Source organism: Mustela nivalis (genome assembly GCF_964662115.1).
Source record: "Mustela nivalis genome assembly, chromosome: 18".
Lineage (NCBI taxonomy): Eukaryota > Metazoa > Chordata > Mammalia > Carnivora > Mustelidae > Mustela > Mustela nivalis.
In genome coordinates, this window is record NC_139037.1 from 2,196,416 (window position 1) to 2,211,016 (window position 14,601).

Consider the following 14,601-nt stretch of genomic DNA (forward strand, 5'->3'; position numbering starts at 1 on the left):
TGACTACGATGATTGTGCAAGAAGCCCAGCCGTTTAAATTCTGTTCTGCTTTAAAGACTTTGCCCTTTGGGGAGAAAGTCATTTAAGTATTGTGTGGCTGTGACCAGCAAACAAGAGTTAAAGTGAAAACAAATCCTCCTGAAACTTAGCTCTAATTTTCTCGAGCAAGATACTGACCCATGAAACGTAAACAGTGTCTGTATCGAGGGAACCTTCGTAAACGGGTCCGGAGAAAATAGGGTCTTGTCTGTCCCAAATACTTGGCTGGCAGGCGGAGCGGAGAGCGTACGTGGACCCTGGAGAAAATAAAATTAGTGATTTCTGGAGTGAGATCTGTTCAGGCTCGTACAGATCCAGGCAGGCGATCATGTTGGAACTGACTCGAAAAAATTTGTGTCACTTGGCACCTTGGCTGACGGGACAGTTTAATGACACCAGCTACTCATGTGGACTTACATTTCTGCTTGGGCCGACCTTCTTACGATCGTGTTTATTTCCAGAAATCACGCTCGTGACGGCTCTCCTAGGCCGTCCAACGGCGAACATTTTCTCGCTTAGCTGAAAATACTTCAGGTTTCAACCCAGCAAGGAAAAGCACTTTCAGACGTCACGTGTATGAAGCAGCTTGTTTGGGGCAAGATTTTTTTTCTAGAAAACGAACTTAGCCAGACTGTTTGACCAACTTCAGCCTAAACTATGTTTATGCTTCAGTTTGCCAGCCAAGCCGGAGGACTTCAGTTGCCTCAAAGATTATTGCTGCTGCTTTTCCGGGCTTTTATTGTTTTATTTTTTACTTTTCAAATACTGTATTTTATTTTATTTTTTTCAAAGATTTTATTTATTTGACAGACAGAGATCACAAGTAGGCAGAGAGGCAGACACAGAGAGAGAGGGGGAAGCAGGCTCCCCGCTGAGCAGAGAGCCCGATGTGGGAGTCGATCCCAGGACCCTGGGCCGAAGGCAGAGGCACAACCCACTGAGCCACCCAGCGCCCCAACAAATACTTTTTAAAAATTCTTTGTTCTTTACTATTGTATTCAGTGGAAGGCTGGAGAGTGGCCCGGGCACCTTCTTTCACGTGGGCTTCTGAAACGCCGAGGCTCGTGGCGCCAGCAAGCGCGTTGGGCGGCTCGCAGTGATCGCGCGCCGTTGCAGGGTCTGGTGTTGAATCTGTAAACTTTTCACATTGTGTTTTTGTGGAAGTAACATTCGATTTCGGCCAGCAGAGGTGGGGAGGCATCGTTACTGCCCTCCTAAGAGCTGAATGGCGATCAGAGCTCTTATCTTGCGTTGTGTGTTAGCTACGCGTGAAAGAAGAGAGAAGTTTACCCAGACAAACCGGGAGACCCGCTCAGCATCCAGCGTTCGATGGAGAGAGCCGTCGGTGGGGAGTAAAGCCCGCGGGGTTCACCACCTCCTCATCCTGCTGGGGAGCGCTCTCAGAGGGAGGTGGGGAGCCGTGGGGACTCCCTCCGGGTCCAGCTAACGTGTTTACGCTGCGCGTCGGGAGCAGGGAGCCCGAGGTTCCTCATGCAGGCGCGCACCAGAAGCTCGGATCCTGGCCCGTCTCTCAGGCGGACTCTCAACCTGCTTCTCTGCATGGTTTGGACCAACGAGTCTTGGAGGCCGCCCTTCCCAGTGGCCTGGCTGTTGCTACAGGAGGTGTCCAGCAGGAGCTGAGCCGGGGCCCCGACATTCCATGCTGACCATTGCCCGGAGAGGGTCTGGGCGCGCAGGTGTTCCTCCAGGCTGCGGCCGGGCTTGCGGTGGCAGGAATGAGCAAGTTCACGGCGGGATGTATGGCTCGTCCACAGAGCAGGAGCTCTCTGGAGCGCCCAGCCCCAAGCACCAGCAGCAGGGGCACAGACTCGGCCGGGAGGGGGACTCCGACAGTGATGCCATGCTGCTGGCCCTGGCGACCCCGGCGACCCACCTTCTTGGTGCTCTAACATTGGACACTTGGTCATTTAACAAATTCCTGTGTTTTGCTTTGCGAGTCGACTGTCTCCCCTGCCAAGACTCTAAGCGTTGGGACGGCGGCAGACTTACACAAGACTGGGTGTTAAGCCAGAGTTGGCCGCATGCCAGGTATTGGCTGGGGAAACTGGACGCTGCCTCCCAGCAGGTGGACAGCGTAGGGAACACCACTGTCCTCACCCGGCAGTTGAGGAAACCAAGTCCCAGGGAGGCTGAGTGGAACTCTGCACGCGGCACAGCCGCTGTCGGACGGTGAGGAGAACTGTGGCCCCGAATCGGGGCCAGCGGACCGCAGACCCCACGTCTTGAGCCAGGGCCTCCGTGAGCGCCTCTGTTGAGGGGACACGCAAGCGGGAGGATTTGAGAGGCGGGGGGTGTGAGGCCTGGAGCAGAAGTTCTCCCGCAGGAGATGGGGCTCACCTGGGGCTCCGCCCGCCCTCTCTGCAGACGCTTGCTGAGTTCCTGTAACATTCTGAGCCTCAGTTTCTCCTTCGTAAAATGGACCTAGTGACCTTCCTTTTCCAGGTTGTCAGGATTTGAGATTGTGAATGCAAAATCTGGGCCCATAGAGCGTGCTGGATAAAGGACCACGTCGCCACTGTCTCTGGGCGAGTCCCTGGAGCCCCGAAAAACACGGGCAGAGGGGCTGCCTGGCATCGCATCTACCAGATGGGCACCCTGGGTAAGTCTCTTGAACTTGCCAGATCTCGGCTTTCTCTGCTGCTCCTGCCTCAGAGGCTCGCCCGAGGAGGGAGAGCCGGGCCCATGGTCTTCACGGAGGCTGCGCTCCCATGCTAGGCCTTGCCCATAGACCAACAGAGCTGGCAGCACCTGGGCGTCGGTTAGAAATGCAGAGTCCCAGGCTCCACCTCGCCCTCCCAAACCAGACCTGGGGTTTGTGTGCACATCCTGGCTGCCAGAGGAGCGCTGCCCTGGAGCACAGGGGAGACGGGGTCTGCCTGCTCCGGGGAGGGGCAGATGCCGGCTCTCCGGGACCCTCCGCACTCAGGTCCCTCCTCGTCCCTTCCTTGCCTGCCGGGTGCTTCAGGGGCCGAGAGGCCGCCCCAGACAGGCTCCTGCATCCCTGCTCCTGCTGGTCTGAACTTGGGGCACCGGGGAAGGCTCTGGGGGAGGGGGCAGGGCGGGGAGGGAAGAGCCCTGTGTCTTCGGCAGTGGTGCTGCTCGTAGGACAGGCCCTCGCCCGCCCCCCACCCCACCTCCTCCCGTTCTGCAGCCCAGGGGTGCCGGCAGCTTCCTCACGGCTCATCCCCGGCTCCGCTCGTAGGCGTCCGAGCTTTTCCGTCTCCACGGCAGTGTTCCAGGTACGGAAGCTGCCTTAAGTACTCAGGGAGGTTTTTGTTTCTCTCCGTTGGATCTAATGGCCAGTCCCAGGGGTGGGGATTTTCAAGTCAGAAGGATTGGTCAGGGATCACAGCTCTCTTGCTGACGCGTGCCCTAGCCGCAGACAAGTCACCCTTCCCACACCGCAGGGGAGCCCCCTCCTCGGCCGTGGCCCTGGCCGTCCTCACCTGCAGCAGGTAGAACGCGCCCATGGTCGGGGTCTTCACCCCTCCACAGAGGATCTGTAGCGGCTTCTCCCAGGAGGCGGGAGGATTCCTTGTCTCTGGGTCATGGTTTTGCCATCTGACGTGCTTTGGTCCTTGAGAGGTTAGCAAACGTCATGTAGGCAGAAGCCTGGCGAAATGTTTACCTGTTTCCGGCAGTGCCCTCGTGCCTCTGGGGCCAGCATGAGAAGAACCTGTGCCGGCCTGAGGAAGGACCAGGGACACGCAGAACCTCGTGGCCCCATTCAGTGCTGTGGAGCTCTAGACACATAAGTCAGCCCAGCCGATGTCGCAGGCCGCCCGCGGGCCACCCCGGACATCACACGCGCTTGCCCGTGGTGAAAGTGGACGGCGACATAGTTGCCATGGCGAGCTGCTCTCGGGGTCGAACGCGGCCCTTGAGAACAAGGCCGTCCAGCCAGGCAGAAGGAGGCTGGGGTTCTAGCTCAGCTGTTCCCGAATGGCTGTCCTGGGGAAGGTCAGTTTGTTTCTCTGGGCCTCGGTTTTGTCTTCTCTGGAGCGAGGCTAACGGTAGGACCCACCTCACATGGGGATGGAGGTGACACATCAGGCCGCGGCCAGCGAGTGCCGTCGTTACTGTGAACAGGAGTAACGACAATACTGTGCTCTGAAAACCAGCAGCCACGGCCCAGCCTTGGCTCTGCTCTCTGTGCTCCGTGACACACACCCGCGAGGCTCACCGCTGCTCCAGGGCTTCCTGCTGTCTTGTGCCTCAGTCCCTTTGCATACGCTGTTCCTGCCCCGGGAGTGCCGCTTCCCTCTCCGACTGGTGAGTCCCCTCCTTTCTTCAAGACCCCACTCAAGGGTGAAGAACTCGGGGTAACTCTGTGGTACCGGTCGCGGCCCACCGTCCTTCGGGAGGGTGACGTGCGCATGGGCAACCGCAGGCTGTGGGAGGCGTGTTTGATGGGGCAGCGGCGTCTGAACGGGGGTGGTGTCGGGGCAGCGGAATCCAGGCCTGGGTGACGCAGCCACCGAGGGGCGCAGAGCCTCCTCCTTGACCCCCGCAGGCAGGGGGCTGTGAGGCAGGAGCGGTGTGAGACCCGGGCCCAGCTCGGAGCATGCAGGCCGGGGCGGGTGACGGCTTCAGCGTCTGCCCCGCTGCGCCGCAGCCAGCGGGTGGGTCTGGCCACCCCGGTTCACGGACGTGGGCGCTCCAGCCCTCCTAAGAGGGGATGGCCCTCAGTCACAAGCTGGGAGGAAACAGCAAGTCTGGGTGCCACGTGGCTGTCGTGGGGAACTGGTTTCACCAAGGAAATGAATAAAATAAAACCGACCAATACATAAAACATGTATTTTCGTGAGTAGAGGCGGCCTGTCGTTCTGTGGTGAGCCGGAAGCCCTCGTCTTCGACCCTCTCACGGGTGAGGGGGAGGCCCTGGCTTGGCGGGGAGCAGCTTCCGTGGAGACGGCCTGTCTGCCGCCAGTGTCCCCTCCGGGAAGAGGGGGGTCGGGGGCCGCTGCTCACCGTCAGGCGGCGCACGGGTCGGGACCGTGGTGGTCGGCAGTGACAGGGCGGGGCGTCGGAGGCCCGGGCGGCTGGAGGCGGGCGGACTGGGCCGCGGCCTGGCTCCCCCCTCTTTTGGGCCCAGTGCCTGTGGGCCTCCGGCACGAGGTACACACCGTGCCCGTGAGCCTCCGTCGCAGCCCGAGGAGAGGCGCGCCCTCCTGTCCCTCTGGAAGGGCTGTCTTCGGCAGCTCACCTCAGTCGCCGAGGCTGCCGCTGTATCTCCTGACCAGTCTCCACTGCAAAGGAGTCTGGGAAACTGCATATTTTTAGTAGGGTCCACTGCCAAGCCAAATAAAACCAGAATCCTGTCAACAAGGAGGAGTGGGCGGGGAGCAGATGTGGCCAGGCAGCCGGCGGAGGGCTGAGCGGCCAGCCCAGGGCCACACGTGGCCAGTGCGTGACGCTCTCTCGGAAGGTGAGGGAGACGTTTTTCTTTGGAAAAACCCTCCTGATGAGAAGTTTATCTCTTACCGTTCCAAAGATTTCACTCACAGCCTCATTATGAAGAAAATGAATTAATATGTTTCTACCTGCTGGGAGCGTAAGGGGTGGTTTTTGGCCAAGACCCCCCCTAATGTAGTGGCTTCTTTCTTGCCTCATGGAGAAGGACATGGGGTCCACTCGGTAGTCGGGGTCAGAGTGGGGTTCAAGTGGCAAACCCCTGCTGGCCGCGGCCGGCGAGGGCGCCGCTGGGCCCAGAGTCTTGCAGAATGGGGATGGGGTGTGCTGGGGAGGAGGCCCCCTTCTGGACCACACCCTGGGGGTCCCGCGGCCTCCCCGTCCTGCGATGGGCCCCGCACCCCCTCAGGCCCCGGGGCGAACGGGTGGTTTCTGCCGTGGGCTCTGCAGCACAGAGCAAACTCTCCCTGCTCCCTCCTCACCGGGCTGCGCCGTGGGGCCCGAGAAGGCTGTGGGGCTGGAGTCCTGAGGACGGGCGCAGTGAGCCCACCACCTGCCGGGGTTCACCTCTGCAATGCTGGGCGGGGGCTCGGGGCTCACTCCCCTCGTGAGCGGGCCGTGCGGGCCTGTCAGGGCTGCTGAGAGGAACACGAGCGGGGCGGCGCGTGGGGCCTGACGCCGGCGAGGAGCACAGGGGTTGTGGCTGCTGTGGCCCCTCCATGTGGGACCAGCCCTCGGGTGCTGCAGGGAGCCCCGGGGGCACCCAGCTTGTCAAGCCCGTCCTGCACTGGGACACCCTCTCCGGAGCCCGGTTCCCCGCCCAGCACAGAGTAGATGTCCATGGTGAGGGTCCTGGGTCTCCCGTCCCACCGCCCGGGGCCGCAGAGGAGGCCCCGCTCTTACCGTGGCCGTTGCTGGAAACTCCGCCATAGGAGAAGCGATAAAGGAGATCGGGAAAACACGAGGCAGAAGTTATGTTTTGGTGAAGTTGTGTTCCCCAAACAGGGCTGTCGGTCCGCGGGGTCCTGTCAGGGACAAGCAGCCGCCCTAAAAGCACAGCGGGGAAGCCAGCCCCACCTTGAACTGGAGAATCCTTGCTCAGGCCTGTGAAGTAGGCAATCCCGATCACGTCTGCTGTCCCAGCGACACCTGTGTCCCTCGGCTTGGGGCCCCTCTGTCTCCTCACCCGAGCCGGCGAGGTGCTGACCCTCCGCCTCCTTCCCACCACTTCTGTCCCTCCGCTGTCCTCTGCTGCCTCCCTCTTCCCTATAAGGACCCTGGTGGTCACACTGGGCCACTCAGTAATGCAGATTCTCGTGCTCTGTTGGGAGCTGCTGGTTAGCAACCCTTGCTCCCTCGGCAGCCTTGCTCCCCCCTTGCCGTGTAAGCTAACGTCTTCCCAGGTTCTGCGGGTTGGGCTGGGGATGGCTTGGGGAGAGGTGGGACATCGTTGTGTCTGCTACGCTGCTGTTCCCTGTGCTCTCACGGCCTCAGGAGAGCTGCTGCATCACCAGCCATCATGTCTGCGTTCAGAGGAGGACGGGAGGAGAAAGGCGGCAGGACCGCGCCAGCCGCGCCCGTGTCCTCTGATCGGGAGAGCCAGGGTTTCCCCGAAACATCCCCAAAGATCCCACTTAGGCGGGCCAGGGAGGAGGTGGGTGTGAAGACCCCAGCCAGCACCTCCGCCTGCGGTGCTTGCTGTGGCCCCTTCCCAAGTTCCTGGACGCACCGCAGTGGCTCGTGGCGGCCCCGGGCCCAGGAAGCAGGAAGCGGCGGCTTCCAGAGCACGTCTGCAGGGCTGTCCGTGGTCGGCGCGGGAGTTCTGGAAGGGAGCCTGGGGCTCTGCCTCTGGAGCCATGGGGGCAGGTTCCGGGCTTCAGAGTGGGCTGTCCTGGTTCCCAGCACCTTCTTGACTTGAGAAGGAGAGAGAACGTGTGCACAGCGCCCGGCCTGTCCCGTTCCAGGTGGGTGCTTGGGGCAGCGTGACTGCCGCCGGCGGGCCCGGGACGCCGAGCGAGAGTGACAGAGGCCAGGTCTGCAGGGGCAGGTGCTGTTCTGACATCATCACGGCGGAGGAAGGGGTGTGGCTGCCCCGCCTGGGGCTCCCATTCTGCAGGCCACTGGGTCCTGCCCCAAGGGCTCATGCGCACATGGAATCTGCTTAGAGAAATTCTACCTGGCGCATGGCTCTGTGTCCCCACATGGGTGCTGGGACGATTCATTCTGAATGTTTCCCCAAAACACACTGGCTCTGCCCGAATTCCTTCAGCTAACCTAGAGGTAGGGAAGCTGATCTCACGGGCAGCGTGAGTCCCTGGTCGGGCCAGGAGGGGCTGAGGACCGGCCGGGTGCCCCCACCCTGATACCCGCGGGCACGAACGGCCCGCAGTTTCCCCTGGATGGATCTGGATGCCACCCGCTCAAAACCCCGCGGGGAAGAAGACGGGCCCGTCCGCCGTGCACTTCTGACCCCTCGCTGGCTGGTTGCCGCGCCGGCGTCCTGTGGGGGCCACAGAGAGGGACAGGGTGAGAGCCCGTCCTCCGGGGAAAGCGGGGCGCACACAGCTCCCGAGTGTTGGATGTCTGCTCTGTGCGTGTGCTAGGCCCCCGATTGCTGCCAGGGGACCCCGGGCAGGTGACCTAACCTGTCGGAATCTCCATGAGTCGGCTTGTGAGGGCCACGGGGAGGACCCCGCACGGAAGGGGCGTGGAAGGGTCCGCGCGGCCCTGACCGCTTGCTTCTACTCCTCGGCGTGTCGTCCTTTCTGACACACGGGAGCAGCCCAGACCCCAGGGTCGGGATAAAGCCGGCACCGGTGGGGCCCCACAGAGCAAGGGCGGAGCTCGAGTCTGCTGGGGTCGGGCTCTTCACTCGCGCTCTCCCAACGAGCCGCACGCGATGTCACTGAGGGTGGCCTCGGGCTCCGGCTCAACCCCCTGCTCCGTGCCACGTCTTGTCCGTCTTGTGTCCGTCTCCTGATGGAAACCACGGAAGGGGTCTGTGAGGCGTGCACGCCCGGGCCTGGCTGGGAGGGCTGACAGGACACAGTGGCGAGGGCTGCGGCCGCGGGGACCCTCCACGCGCACCCGTGGTTACTCTGCCCCACAGCCCCAGCTAGCAGGTGGGGAAACAGGCACAGAACAGCAAAGCCCCTGGTCCAGGTCGCCAGAGCCCCATGGGGAAGGGGTGGTGTTGGAAAGCCAGCCTGAGGCCTGATGTTGGGGACGAGTGACATCTGTGACGGGGTCCCAGCACCCCGACCCGACCTGTAACCCCGCCCCCCAGGCCTGTCCCCGAGCTCGGAAGGGAGGGTGAAGGGCACGGGGCAGCTTCCCTGCAGCGAGGCGTTTCGGGGCACCTCTCTCCTGTTCCCCTAAGCTCCCCCCAGCTCTCTGTCCCCCGGGAGAGGGGAGAACCTGGGAATTCTCTTATCTCTGCCGAGCAGGATGTGTCCTGTGTTGTGTCCCCACCAAGGTTTCCAAGCTCCGTGATGAGCTTGCAGATTTCTGCGGGCGATTGCTCGGCTGCCCTCTGGCCAGCTTGGGGGGAGGTGTGTTTTGTTGGCCGGTCCCTCGCACCGTGGGGCTGGGCTCCCCGTGTCCCTGGCCTTTTCAGCTGCTGCTGGCCCTCGGATCCTCAGCAGGCCTGTCCCAGCGGACAGCGGTGTGAAATGCAGGGGTGAATTCCTGCCCTCTGCGTTTCCGCCCATTCTTTGTGTAGAGGCCCCGTGGGTTCCCTGCCAGGGAGGGGGCCGCGGGGGACGCAGTGCCCCGCACGGCCCTCGGGGGCGCTGTGCAGGCGGAAGGGGGCAGGACAGGCCTGCCTGCCGGGCCTGGGCTGGTTTCCGTGCCCCCTTCCCCATCAGGGGCGCTTGTGAGAGGCGCTGTTGTTGAGCCGGGAGTGGGGGGTCACAGGTCATCAGCCCAGTTCTGTGCTGCGGTGCGGGCCGTGGGTGTGAGGCCTCTCTCCAGGCACGGCTGTTTCAGAATGCAGATTCTCGGGCCCGGGGCTCAGAGTCAGCCTGGCCGGGTCTGGGGTGGCCCACGAGGCGTCCGTCGCTCCCTCCAGGCCCCAGGTCATTCCGCCGAGCAGGCCCGTTGGGAGGTGCCGGCCGGCAGCGTGTCGGCTCTGGGGTCAGGCTGAGTCTGAATTCACTGCTGCCTCCTGGTCTCTCCTTGTCTCGGAGCTCCTAGGACCCTCAGTCTTCCCCTCTACTGACTGGGGTTGTTAGGAGGAAAGATGAATTCTTAATTACGTCTTAAGTCTCATTGTTCATAATGACCTTCAAGGATGTGACCTTGGCAGTTTCTGGTCCTCGTGGGCAGCCGGTGGCCTGCGCCGAGCTCCGACACTGGGAGTCGGGAGCAGAGACCTCGACTGTCCTGAGCTCCTCTGAGGCCCCATTTTAGGGCCGTGCTATGTGCAGTAGAAACTCCCGGATGTGACAGTAATACCAGGCACTCCACCTCTCTTCTGTCCCCTGGGGTCCAGGGACGCTGAATTGGGAAGCACTGCGGGGTCCTGCGATTCTCAGAGCCGAGGACACTGGGGCCGGAGAGGGACCGTCTCTTCTCAGGAAGAGGCGTGGGACAAACGCCTGTGTCTCCCACAAGAAGCTGCAGGACAGCGAGACCCCTCAGAGGTGCTCCTGCCAGATGGGACCGGTCAGCTCCCTTCCGGAAACGTCCAGTGAGGTAGCACCAGGCTGGGCTGCAGAGAGGGCACACCAGGCCCGGGACCCCGCAGTCGCAGGTCCCTCCTGCACAGCGTGGGCGTCCGAGCTCCCACTTCCCCTCCTTGGAGGGTCCCGGTGCTGGGTGCCCCGTGGCTGATGTGAGCTGTAGGAGGGTCATCTGGTGGCGGAGGTGGTGCTGGTGGGCCGCGTTCTGCAGGTGAACAAGCAGGGGCCCGGGGGGGCGGCTCCCCGCATCAGGGTGCCCGGTGGGATCCTCAGAGCTCTGGGGTCCTTACCGTCTGTGAACTTTCTCCCCTGGCTCAGGGACTCCCCAGATACCCTGTGACTCAGGGTTTCTGTGCACCCGGAGCAGGAAGCCGGCAGCTGGGAGCTGCTTTCACGTTTGTTGCCTTAACGTTTTCCCGGAGCAGGGCTGCAGTAAAGCGTGAAACAGGCGGCGCGACCAAGGGCCTCATGCTGTCTTCCCGAGGCTTTCCTGGGGCGGGAACACACATGCACACCCGTCCACGCACACTGATTCGCACGCGCACACAGGCACACATCAATTCACACGCACGCCTTCCCACATTCACACACGGGTGTGCATCTCACACACCCTCTCAGCCCCCCCGCACGTACCAGCACACACTCACACGTGTGCGCACACACGCACACACGCGCACACACGCACCCGTGTTCTCGGGGACCGACCAGGGTCTTAGAAACCAAGCCGTCCGCCTCCCTGCCCCCAACCCAAGCTCCTTCCGTCCCTCACCTTGGGCGTGTCAGATGATTCCGGAGCCTGCCGGTTCCCGTTCAGGGTCACGCTCTGCCTCCGTGTGGTCTCGGCCACGTTGCTGGGCGTCTCCGACCCTCCTCCCGTTGACGAAGTGGGCGCCATCACGGAACCCGCCCCCTGGCTGTGTGGAGTCCGAGCACGGAGGGTGTTTGGGGGCCACGGGCGAACCACAGGGCTTGTGAAGCCACAACTTCCAGGCCCCACCCCGCTGCCCGTCCCCGCGCACCCCTCTGCCGAGGCCCAGGGTCAGCGTCGCAGCCTGGCATTCTGCCCGCTTTCCCCGGAGCAGGTCACGTCACCTGTCCGTGTTTCTGGGGGTGACTCCTGCTAGCTCTTTGTCTCATTTGCGCTTAGGGGAGACACGGCCCCGCAGCCAGAGGCAGGTCTATAGACAAAGTCTTCTTGGGGAACGGGACGAGGGTGGCTCATGGATGCCCACATGGACGGCACCTGTCCCAGCGGGCACAGAACAGACCCAGGCCCCGCCACCAGGGGACGCGTGGTGGGGAAGAGGATGCGAGGCGTTGAGCAAGGTCCTGTGCGGGAGGCATCCTGGGTCACTGGCCCCTGTGGGCAGAAGGGCGGACCAGACAGTCGGTGCTCCAAGGGCGGGGCGCAGAGGCCAGTGAAGGCAGCAGTGGGACACGATGGGGGCAGGAGTGGTGACGGGGTGAGGGCACGGGGGCCCTGTGGTGAGGAGCTGGAGCCCTCCAGGTGGACAAGGGAGAGAGACATCCCAAGCAGGAGGGGCCCGTGCTAAGCTCGGAGGCAGAGCTGCCCGGCGTGTTAGGGGCCGCGGCTGCTGTGGCTTCGGCAGGGGTCTGTGGGCCGCAAGGTGGGTCTGCCGGTGGCTCCCTGCCGGTGGCTCCCTGCCGGTGGCTCCCTGCCGGTGGGTGCTCGGCTGGCTGGAGCATTCCGATACAGCCGGCTCTCTGGAAGCATCTGGTACCGGCGGCTCCCGAGTCCTAGCCTTGTCACCGGGAGCTCCCAGCTCACACGGAAATAAATCCGTCACGTGCAGGACGGCGTCGCCATTGGAATGAAGAACGTGCACGTTTACAGCCTTGTTCCTTAAGGTTTTCTGTCGTGGAGTTGTTTACGAAGTGAGCTGCCTCCCCAGGGGTGGGGACCAAGAGGGAAACCGGCCAAGCATGGTCTTTTGGGGCGTCTCGTTACTTCAAAAGTCCATGCCACTGGGGTGCCTGGGTGGCTCATTCGGTCGAGCGTCTGACTCTTGGTTTCGGCTCAGGTTGTGATCTTAGAGTCGTGGGATCGAGCCCCGAGTCAGGCTCTGTGTTCGGCCCAGAGCTGCCTAAGACTCTCCCTCCCTCTGCCCCGCCCCCTGCTCATGTTTTCTCTCTTTCTCTCTCAAATAAATAAATACCTCTTAAAAAAAAAAAAAAAGCCCACGCCATTCTTGGCTTGCGTTCCACAGTACATGCAGAGGTGTTTTCAGAAACCAGTGTGTCCCTCCCAGTACGGGAGCAAACATGACTTTTCTGTGCGTCGTGGTTATCTTGGACCTTCTCACAGTCTCTGTTTGAAAAGCCAAGTCGACCTTCAGGTGACAGATAACCTGACACCGTCTCCCCTTCCTAAATGTTAGTCATTCACACCTAAGTACGAATGGCGATGAAATCTTAGGGGGAGGTTTTCAGCGGCAGCGACGGCAGCGACGCAGGATCCCCGGGAGTGTCAGGAGAGGGTTAGTGATGCCCCCCCCCCACCCCAGGACTCAAATATAATGAGGGCTTGGAGCAAAGACATCTTGCCAGTTTCCCTGTGGGGTCTCAGTCTCCTGTGACTCTCTGGTCTGTGGTCTGCTCTAACCGCTCCCTGGCAAAGATCAGAGACAAGAGTCTCCCATGGAAACTTCTGTCCCTGGCCAAGAGCTCAAGTGTCTGGTCCCTCCTTCCTCACCCTCTGTTCCAGCCCGTTGTGGAGAGGCTTCTGGCTGGTTCCTGTCTTCCCGTGCACCCTCTTCTTCAGATCACAGGGCCCTGCGAGAATCAGCGCGCGGGATGTTTGGGGGGTTATGTGGCATTTTCAGAGCCCTCGTGCAAATCCTTAACCGTGTTCAGTACAATGTGCTGTCCCCCATGGGTACCTACTTTTTAATTACCGAAACAATTAGGTTAATAACCACACACTCTGCTGCCCGCCTGCGTTCGGATCCCGTTCCTGCCGCTTGCTAGCTTCGTGACTTTGGGCCAACGGGTTCACATCTCTGCACCCCTGTTCTCTGATCTGCATGTGGGGGAGAGCCGTAGCCCGGGGCTGTGGGAGGGTCGAGTCAGTGAGTAGGTGAGGCGCCCTGGGCGCGTGTGCGGGCGCGTGTGCACGAGCTCCGTAACCGTCCGCGCAGTTTGCCCCGCGCTGGGAAAGGGACTCTGACGTCTCCCAGCAGGCGGTAGAGAGCAGGGAGGGTCCCTCCGCTGAGAGCTTCCCCGGGAGTCTCTCTGGCTTGAGCGCGCGCCCGCAGCATCCACCCGGACAGAGGGTCACCGCACAGCTTTGTGGCAGCAGGGTGTTCCTGCGTTGGGGTGGGCCCCCACGGGTGCCGATGGGGGAGGCTGGGCCGGAGACCCCTCCTCCCCAGTGGGCTGCCCTGGAGGAGTGGGTCCGACGGGAGCCTCTGGTCTCCTGGAGCACGGCTCCTGGTGCGGCGGCCTGAGTTCGCGGAGTCGCCTGCCTCCCCACCCCCACGCACTCTGGGGTCTCTCGGGGCCTCAGTGAGGTCCGCAGGCAGGCCGCCGGGGCCTGTGCACAGGGGCCCTTCCGTTTGTGGTGAGACACATGCCATTTGCCCGTGGCGTGGGGTGACTCGCCGGGCACCCCTCGAGGAGAGCTTGCAGAGTTCAAGGCTGGTCGCCCGGGCACTCATTATCAGATCTAATTGTGGGCTCGGATTTCACAAACCGGGGGGCTGTGCAGGTGGAGGACAGGCTGCAAAGGTCACGCCTAAAAGCTTATTAAACCGTTGGTGTGAAAGGTAAGACCATCTGGATACCATTTGACAACTTAAGTGGTAATTACACCATTTGGCGCAGGAATTAGGGAGAGCTGTGGCTTGCAGTGTGGTGGGACAGCTTGGTTTGCGGGGGGGGGTTCTTTTGGGGCGCGCCTGTCCTGGCACCTCGAGGTCCTCGTCCCCGCCGTGGCCCCTGGCTTCTCTGCCAGCTCCTCGGGTGCACCACGGAGCGGGGTGGGGGGGCGGCGGACGGGCAGCGCCTCCCCTCGCTGCCCTGCGGCCGTGATAACCAGGAACACCTGCTTTCCCAGCGCCCTCCGGCCGGGCAAGGGGGCGGGGGCGGCTTCCAGCGGCGCTCCACCCCAGCAATGTGGAAGTGTTTAGCAGGCTTTGCACCAGGCGGGGTAGCTGAGATCTGAACCTTCAAATTACAGCCATTCCCGGGCCGAGGAAAAGTAAATAAACAGTTCACAGCTGCAGCCAACTCAGCACAGAACCGGCTATCTCTTCTGATTGCGGGACAAGTAATTAAGTGGGAAATGTGAGCCCTCAGCGTCAGGGCGAGATGATAAAGGTCTGGGGGCAGTAAACCGCCCCCCAACTCCAGAGACCTTCCGATTAACCCGCGCAAGGCCGGCAGGGCCGGAGCCCAGAGCAGGAGAGCTCGCTCCGCGACCATCAGC

The 14,601-nt window shown here is 62.1% G+C and overlaps 1 protein-coding gene across 2 annotated transcripts in view; it reads left to right on the forward strand.

Moving 5' to 3' along the window:
- Positions 1-14,601, forward strand: part of LOC309853521 (uncharacterized protein) — a 450,528-nt gene that overhangs the window by 146,179 nt on the left and 289,748 nt on the right. Inside the window, exon 1 of one of the 2 annotated variants that reach the window (XR_014305778.1) lies at positions 2,509-2,659. The exons of the other annotated variant lie outside the window; for it this stretch is intronic. The gene's annotated coding sequence lies outside the window, so the exon portion shown is untranslated. Of the gene's footprint in view, positions 1-2,508; positions 2,660-14,601 lie in introns of those variants that run through there. 2 annotated transcript variants of the gene reach the window in all.